Raw genomic sequence first — 10,240 nt, 5'->3', positions numbered from 1 at the left:
GACGATGTCGCAGTTTAGTGGCGAGGAAGCGAAACGCTGACAACACACGCAATACACACACAATACACACACAATACACACACAATATACACACAATACAACACACAATCCATCAACTGCAGAGAGACACAGCTGCTGTTATCTTTAACCTCCTCTAACCCCAAACCCTCTAAACCGAAACTCTCTAACCTAAAACCCTCTTACCCCAAACCCGAAAACCCCAAACCCGAAAACCCCAAACCCGAAAACCCGAAAACCCGAAAACCCCAAACCCTTTAGAGGGTTAGAGGGTTTCAGGTTAGAGGGTCAGTCCAGATGTTGAAAACATGTGTAATCTTTCCTCCTCCCACAGTGTGACTATGTCAGTCAGAAGCCTGATGATGTTAGTTCTCCCATCTCTAACACCATTCAGCTGTAGTTACAGGGAGGACAGTAGTACAGAGTGTCACTATCCAGAGGATCACCTGCTGTTACTTTAATCAGTAAATATCTCATATAACCGTCAGCTCAGTCGCCAGGAAACATCTCTGTAAACCATCGATACGTTGAATGTCAGCGGTTAGCATTCGGTCACAGAAAGTGACGAAGTGACTGGATCATTCTGTATTTTGTATTTTTTTGACTGTCACCAGGAGACCACTATGGTGCCCCGTGTGAGGCCAAACAGTCAACACTGACTTATTATGATTTACTTATTTTAAGTGACTGGATCATTCTGTATTTTGTTGCAGATTACGTTTGTTTTGACGTATTGCAAATCCTGTTCATTTGTAATGATGGATGTGTGCGTACTGAGGAGGTCGGGGAGGATGGGTGGGTCTAAAAACAGCAGACTGTCACCAGGAGACCACTATGGTGCTCCGTGTGAGGCCAGACACTGACTTATTTTAATTTACATCTGCAGCTTTAAACCAGAGGTTCTTAAACGTTTTGGGGTCAGGCACCCTCAAAGGGGAGAACATTTTCCAAGGACTTCCTCATAATCATAACACAGATCAAACATAATTTCATACTATATTTTATATAGATTTCATTGGAACTGTTTGTATTCTAAAACATTCAACTTGAATACTTCAGACCTGTTAGATAGTGATACACAGAAACACATTTTAATCTGAATCATGTTAACATCACTTTGTTTTGTCCTGATATTCTGGGTGCTTTGTAATCAGATTACTTAGTTTTGCTAGCTTCATGACTGTCTGCTAGCACCTGAAGACACACGATGCATTTTGTCTCCCGTCGCTGTCGCTGTCGTCATATTTTCTCAGTTTAGCTAGTTTTGGTCTTAGCGCCACATAAACTAAGCTAAGCTAAGCAGGAACGGTTCGTTGCTTCCTGAGTGAAGCGACGGATTCAGTACAGATTGACGTGATGTCACCATCATATCAGAGTTTCTATTGGTCCAAAGCTAACAGTCATTGTTGTTTTAATCTAAACTACGATGTTTTTACTAAACTAAGAAGTTTTGTTACATTTTGTTTCGTTTACAACGTTAACCACGTGTTTAATAAAACTGTTCTAAACTGTGACTGTAATATGTAAGAAAATATGTTTTCCTCAAAACATTATTCAGACTGCAGACATGTTTTCACTAAAACTATAAATACTTAGTACTGAGATAAAGTACTTTAGATTGTAATGAAGTACTTCAGAGAATAAACACTCTTGTCTATAATTAGAGATAATAATATAAAGATAATAATATAAAGATAATTATATGAAGATAATAATATAAAGATAATAATTAGATATAATAATATAAAGATAATAATGTAAAGATAATAAAATAAATATTATAATATAAAGATAATAGTTGTTGATATAATAATATAAAGATAATAATATAAAGATAATAATATAAAGATGATAATATAAAGATGATAATATAAAGATAATAATATAAAGATAATAGTTGTTGATATAATAATATAAAGATAATAATATAAAGATAATAATATAAAGATAATGATGTAAAGATAATAATATAAAGATAATGATGTAAAGATAATAATTAGAGATAATAATGTAAAGATAATAATAAAGATGATAATATAAAGATAATAATATAAAGATAATAATATAAAGATAATAATATAAAGATAATGATGTAAAGATAATAATTAGAGATAATAATGTAAAGATAATAATAAAGATGATAATATAAAGATAATAATATAAAGATAATAATATAAAGATAATAATATAAAGATAATGATGTAAAGATAATAATATAAAGATAATAATGTAAAGATAATAATTAGAGATAATAATGTAAAGATAATAATAAAGATAATAATATAAAGATAATAATATAAAGATAATAATATAAAGATAATGATGTAAAGATAATAATTAGAGATAATAATATAAAGATGATAATATAAAGATAATAATTAGAGATAATAATGTAAAGATAATAATAAAGATGATAATATAAAGATAATAATATAAAGATAATAATATAAAGATAATGATGTAAAGATAATAATTAGAGATAATAATATAAAGATGATAATATAAAGATAATAATAAAGATAATATTGTTGATATAGAGTGAGACGATGAAGAGTTTTCCTGCAGGACTTCCCGTCGTTGAGACGGCGCTACCTGACGGCCCACAATCCCTCAGTGTGGATGTTTAAACCTCAACATGTATTGTTCAACGTGTACACGCTCAATTTATCATCAGTTGTGAGGAGAGAACGGATGAGTACACTTTCAATTTAGTTCCGCTGGTTTCTCCATTCATCACGTTGCTCTCCTCCTCATCCATCACTTCCTCCTCCTCACATCCACAAACACTCTCTACTTTAATGACATTAATCTCCACGCTGAGATAATTTCATATTAATGAACCAAGACGTTTATTTGATTATTCATTTGATGAAGTTGCATGAGGGGGGGGGGTGGCGTTGACAGGATCCGCCGAGCGTGAAAGAGAACATTTAGATGTTTCTTTATGTACGTTTCCCGACGACGGCGAGGCCTCCTGTCTTCATAGATAGATAGACAGATAGATAGATAGATAGATAGATAGATAGATAGATAGATGGATGGGTGGATGGATGGGTGGATGGATCAGCTCTCCACCTGAACAACTTCAGACTCTCTGACCTATCACAGCCGTTGGATTAAAGGATGTAAATGAGGTGCATGCTGGGTAAAGGCTCGCTCCTGGTCAGAGGTGGTGAACTGGTTGCTATGGTTACCACCATGTTGTTGTTGTTGTGACTGGTCTGAGGTCAGTTTCATTTTGTCCTGGTCGGACTGTGACGAGTTCAGCATCACGTATGTTCAACCCGTGACTGCAGCGTGACCATGGACAGACAACAATCAGCATTTATCATCATTTAGATCTTTTCATGTGATCCAGTTCTAATATGTATTATGATCTATTTTTGTTCTTTATTTCATTTTCTGTTCCAGTCGTACTGCTGCAATGTTTTAACAAAGTTTATTTCTGAAATGTGTTATATAACTCTGATCATCCACCGCACAAACATGTTGGACTGATAGATAAATACATATACAAATAAAATAAACAAATGAATACACACAAATATACAAATAAAATAAATAAATACAAACAAATATACAAATAAAATAAATAAATACAAACAAATATACTAATAAAATAATCAAATACACACAAATATACAGAAAAAAAAATACACATATACACATATACACATATACAAAAATAAATAAATAAATACACAAATATACAAATTAAATAATAAATAAATACACACAAATATTCTAATAAAATAAATAAATACACACAAATATACTAATAAAATAAATAAATACACACAAATATACAAACTAATTAAATAAATAAATATACACAAATATACTAATAAAATAAATAAATACACACAAATATACAAACTAATTAAATAAATAAATACACACAAATATACAAATAAAATAAATAAATACACACAAATATACAAAACAATTAATAGATTAATACACAAAAATATACAAAGAAATAATAGATAAATACATAAAAATACACATATAAAATAAATAAATAACTACACACAAATAAACAAATAAAATAATAGATAAATACACACAAATAAACAAATTAAATAAATAAATACACACAATTATAAAAACATTTAATAGATAAATACACACACATATACAAATAAAAATAAATAAATACACACAAATATACAAATACAACATAAGATCATCAGCAAATAACATAATATCTAGCGCAAACAAGATAATGTCTTAAGTGAACAACATAATATCATCTGCAAACAAGAGAATATTATCGGTAAACAAGAGAATATCTACCGTGAAAACCATAATATCTTGCGCATTATTTTTCATCTTGTACTCACAAAATAATCATTTCAGGAAACAAGATAAACACCAGACAGTCATTTGTTCCCTAAAAAAGCAAGTAAGTGGCCCTTGAGCTTCATTGTTATGATTAATTATAAGTTGTGTGTCTCATATGTCACCTGTTGGATGGTTAACAGTCTTTAGTCAAACACTAAACTTTAACCAGAGCTGATGCTCAGGAAGAGATGTATTATACATTATTATACATTTAGACCTTTATTAATGTTACTGCTGCAGCTGCTTCATTTCAGTTTGAGTTTTTAGCTCTAATATTTCACCACTGACAAAAGGAGGTTAAATAACGCTCCAAACTTACTCTAAATGTTGGAGAGGAAAAACTGTCATGTCCATTGTCAAAGGGGTCCCTTGACCTCTGACCTCCAGATCAGTGAATGTGTGAGGGGTTTTTGTCCGAAAAAAAGTCTGAAAAATGTCACAAACTTTTTTGAAGAAAGTCTGAAAAAAAAAAAAAAGGTCCGAAAAGGTCCCCAAAATGTTCGAAAAAAAACAGTCGGAAAAATGTCCAAAAAAAAGTCTGTAATAAATGAACGAAAAATGTCAGAAAATGTCCAAAAGAAAGGCAGAAGAAAAGTCTGATACTGGTATCATAGTAAACTGTAGAACCTGATGAATCCATCGGTACCAACCAGGTCAGACTAGCTGGTCATGAAGGAGGTTAAATAACGCTCCAAACTGACACTAAATGTTGGAGAGGACAAACTGTCATGTCCATGTTCAAAGGGGTCCCTTGACCTCTGACCTCCAGATCAGTGAATGTAAATGGGTTCTATGGGTACCCACGAGTCTCCCCTTTACAGACATGCCCACTTTATGATCATCACATGCAGTTTGGGGCAAGTCATAGTCAAGTCAGCACACTGACACACTGACAGCTGTTGTTGCCTGTTGGGCTGCAGTTTGCCATGTTATGATTGGAGCATATTGTTTTATGCTAAATGCAGTACATTTAGAACAGATCAAACATGTGTGATTAATCCCGATTAGATATATAAGATTGATTGACAGCCCAGTTTAATATATAAAATGAACAGTATTTTGTAAACCTTGTAAAAGTACCTCTAGAAGCTTGTAGTTGTAGTAAAAGTACCTCTAGAAGCTTGTAGTTGTGGTAAAAGTACCTCTAGAAGCTTGTAGTTGTGGTAAAAGTACGTCTAGAAGCTTGTAGTTGTGGTAAAAGTACCTCTAGAAGCTTGTAGTTGTGGTAAAAGTACGTCTAGAAGCTTGTAGTTGTGGTAAAAGTACCTTGAGGAGCTTGTAGTTGTAGTAAAAGTACCTCTAGAAGCTTGTAGTTGTGGTAAAAGTACCTCTAGAAGCTTGTAGTTGTGGTAAAAGTACGTCTAGAAGCTTGTAGTTGTGGTAAAAGTACCTCTAGAAGCTTGTAGTTGTAGTAAAAGTACCTCTAGAAGCTTGTAGTTGTGGTAAAAGTACCTCTAGAAGCTTGTAGTTGTGGTAAAAGTACGTCTAGAAGCTTGTAGTTGTGGTAAAAGTACCTCTAGAAGCTTGTAGTTGTGGTAAAAGTACCTCTAGAAGCTTGTAGTTGTGGTAAAAGTACCTTGAGGAGCTTGTAGTTGTGGTACATTCCCTGAGTAGATCTGGGTCTGATGTATAGATCGGAGGAGTCCCTCTGGTATTGATCTCCTCTCTGAGCTGTATCGGACCTCCTCAGCATCACATACATTACAGCAGCAGCACACAATAGATGGCAGAACAATGTATTTAAAGGCATTATGCTCCAACTAATGGCGAGTCTGAGAGAGCTGCGCGGTCATTTAGCCCCGCGAGGCGAGCGGTCAGTTCCCAGCACGGCGGGATCTCAGATGATGTTCTCTGGATTCACTTAGTGAATGTATTCATATCTACTCCGTGTACCTGCATCGTGTTTGTATAGATCAGGAGAAGTAAAATAGATAATACATCAGCATACGGGGAGGTACGGGGCAGCGGGATGGAGTCCACCGGCGGGGTCACCGCGATGCCTTTTATGATGTCCCTCTGAAATCTATCTGAATCACATTAAACGTGATATAAAGATGTGCAGACACATACATCACAGTGAATGGAGGCGGTGCAGCGGCGCTCGCCAACAATCCCACCTCAACAATCGGGTTAGAGCGGCGGCTTTAGATCCTATTAATAATTCACAATCTTGTTAGAGGAGAACAAACATTTTGTGTTCAAGCAATCTGAGTTGTGTGATTGTTGTGAGAGGCGGGGGAGAGCTGGGAGAGAGTGTGTGGAACAATAACTCCAACGCTATTTCACACTCGCTGCTTTCTTTATTAAAGCGCCGTCACAGTAAACACGTCTCGCCTCCACTCGGCTGCAATCCTTCTCCTCTTCCTCACCGGCTGCCTCCGTCACACCAACCACCACGCTTTACTGTCATTATGATTATTAATACATCATAATCACTTTTCATTATTCACTCATCTGACCACTGGTTCCTCCAGTAAGGAACGAGAACACGCTGCTGCTTTCACTACTCATCTGAATTACAAATATAATAATACAAATGATATCCTTTAAGAAAAACTAAACTCTGTATTACATATATATATATATATATATATATATATATTATAAAAACTAAACTCTGTATTACACATATATATATATATACATATATATTATAAAAACTAAACTCTGTCTTACATATATATATATATATATATATATATATATTATAAAAACTAAACTAAAACTAGCAGCAGGATGACATGTTCTTCTGTCTCTCGCCATCTTTCCTGTTTTCTATATGAATAATGTTTTAATGATTATTCTTTATTTCATGGGTTGTTTGTGGATTTATACATTATTATTATTATTATTATTACATACTTATATATAAAACCATCACCATGGTGACGTGGTTCTGTCGTAGTGGAGGAGGAATCTTTAATAAACACATTTTACTGTCAGTTCTTCTGACGTTATTTAGTCTGACGGTTGAGTTCCTGTTGTGCAGATGATGTAACACACATGTAGTGTGTGTGTGTGTGTGTGTGTGCGTGTGTGTGTGTGTGTGTGTGTGATTATTTACATTTTTTTACCATTATATTAATATGTTTAATGTTAATTGTCTCTGTGTGGTAGAACCTCCTTTAAAAACGATCTGCTGCATCTCGAGGGGTTAATGAATCATCCTGCGGCCCCCGGAGGGGTCCCGACCCACAGGTTGGGAACCACTACTTTACATCTGATCAAATAAACCTTATTATTATTTATAGACAAATATCTTTTCTATTCTTATTACATTTTTTTATTTATTTCACCCCTCTTTTCCATTTCTTTTCTTTTTAACATTAACTTTTCTATTTAAATTAGTTTTAAATTATTTTTCACTTTATTGATTTTATTTATTTATTTTACTCTTTATTCTATTTTCACTTTTTTTTTGGCATTTTGAGTCTGTTCCACTTCCTGTCAACCCTTTCTATATTATTATTAAATATGATTATGAATATGAATGTGATGTTAGTTAAACAGCAGCAGTTCAGTGGACACTAGAACATTTAATGTAACACCTGATGAGATCAATAATAGTGATTGTCTCCAGTTATTACCTCCATCATAATTATTTATATTTATTACATCATTGTTCTTCATGATTTTCCTCTTATTTACTTTCATACAACCGATTAATATCTTATTATTACATACGAACATAACCTCCCTATATAAACCCTTTGTCTTAATGTCTTCTGTCATATCGCATCAACTCAAATATAATAATGTAATAATATAATATATAATATCAGAGTGTATGTAGATTTTATTTCTTTATTTGCAGAAACAGCAGAAGAAGAGAACAAAAGCCGGTTGTTCAGGAGAGATGATCTCACCTCAAGAAAGAAATAGAAACAAACAATAAAATACATTTATACAATCAATAACAGGTTTTCAGCTCCCAGATAGAAACATGTGATCTCACTAATGATAATACTAATACTAATAATAATAATAATAGAGAGAGCTGGTCTCAGCATCACTGTGTTGAAGTGATGAACTGTTGTCATGTAGCGCCTCCTGCTGGTGGAAACACTGTCCTACACTCAGACACAGAGAGCTGACCTGAGATCTGAGATCTGAGATCTGAGACCTGAGACCTGAGACCTGAGACCTGAGATCTGAGATCTGAGACCTGAGATCTGAGATCTGAGATCTGAGACCTGAGACCTGAGACCTGAGACCTGAGACCTGAGATCTGAGATCTGAGACCTGAGATCTGAGATCTGAGACCTGAGACCTGAGACCTGAGATCTGAGATCTGAGACCTGAGACCTGAGACCTGAGACCTGAGACCTGAGGCTCCAGCTCTTCTGCTCATTATAAATGATGTTCTGTTCTTTCTAACCCTTCAGCTGAAGGTGGACTTCATGTTTTGATCTTCACAGTATTTAATCAAATTTAAAAAATCAACTGGATTAAAAGATTTCTGAAGAATCCAGATAGTATATGGAATATTTCTACCAATCCCTTCTTCAGTAGATTGGATGTTCTTAATGTTCTATAACTGTAAAACTCACTAACTTCAGTCAACAACTCTTATTATGTTGGGCTCTTCTTTTGAAACACAATCATCTCCTCACATATAACTAGGTTATATTTAACCTGGTTATAATAATAACCAAGCTATAATAACCAGGTTTATAATAACCATGTTATAATTATAACCAGGTTATATTTAACCAGGTTATAATAAGCAGGTTATAATTAGGGCTGATTAGACTTGAATGCTTCAAAGCTTCCCCCGTTGCCATGTGATGTCATGAGAATGTGATGTCATGAGAATGTGATGTCATGTGATGTCATGAGAATGTGATGTCACGAGAATGTGATGTCATGAGAATGTGATTACATCACAATGTGATGTCAGGAGAATGTGATGTCACGAGAATGTGATGTCATGTGATGTCATGAGAATGTGATGTCATGAGAATGTGATGTCATGAGAATTTTGATGTCACGAGAATGTGATGTCATGAGAATGTGATGTCACGAGAATGTGATGTCATGAGAATGTGATGTCATGAGAATGTGATGTCACGAGAATGTGATGACATGAGAATGTGATGTCATGAGAATGTGATGTCATGAGAATGTGATGTCACGAGAATGTGATGTCATGAGAATGTGATGTCATGAGAATGTGATGTCATGAGAATGTGATTACATCACAATGTGATGTCATGAGAATGTGACGTCACGAGAATGTGATGTCACGAGAATGTGATGTCACGAGAATGTGATGTCATGAGAATGTGATGTCATGTGATGTCATGAGAATGTGATGTCATGTGATGTCATGAGAATGTGATGTCACGAGAATGTCACGAGAATGTGATGTCACGAGAATGTGATGTCATGAGAATGTCATATTCTTGAATTGGCTTTGATGTCTGTAATGTTGGCTGTGATCTTGAGTTTGCCTTTAATCGGCCAGTTTTTCTATAGAACTCAAATATTAGAAAACTCATTGCTGACCGTATATTGTTGGCAAACTGGTGGTGTTAGGGTTAATTTAACATTTGGGTTAAAGAGTTTAACGTTAACACCAGACTAGGCGACCACATTGGTGACTACGAGATGGATCAAGCATCATCGTTACCAAGCTCTTTGGAGTGGTTGACCAAAGAACTCGTACAGACTGTGAGAGCCTTCCAGGAAGAGACCACCAAGCTGCTGACAGAGAAGGTCCAGAGCTGGGAGAGAAAAGTTCAACAACTGTTGGTTGAGGGTAGCGATGAGGGCACTGCAATCCGTGGTATCGGCCAGGAGCAGCGCGATGAAGGCGCTGCAATCCGTGGTCTCAGCCAGGAGCAGCGCGATGAGGGCGCTGCAATCCGTGGTATCG

At 35.0% G+C, this 10,240-nt stretch overlaps 1 long non-coding RNA gene across 1 annotated transcript; it reads right to left on the bottom strand.

Moving 5' to 3' along the window:
* Window positions 1-8,140: 8,140 nt before the first annotated feature.
* LOC119478522 lies at window positions 8,141-9,405 on the bottom strand. Its single transcript, XR_005204461.1, has 2 exons — window positions 8,689-9,405; window positions 8,141-8,541 (listed from the first exon to the last, which is right to left on the bottom strand). It is a non-coding gene; the product is annotated as an uncharacterized LOC119478522 (long non-coding RNA).
* Window positions 9,406-10,240: the final 835 nt, after the last annotated feature.

This window comes from Sebastes umbrosus, chromosome 19 (genome assembly GCF_015220745.1).
Source record: "Sebastes umbrosus isolate fSebUmb1 chromosome 19, fSebUmb1.pri, whole genome shotgun sequence".
NCBI lineage: Eukaryota > Metazoa > Chordata > Actinopteri > Perciformes > Sebastidae > Sebastes > Sebastes umbrosus.
This window is presented reverse-complemented; position numbering and strand designations above follow the sequence as displayed.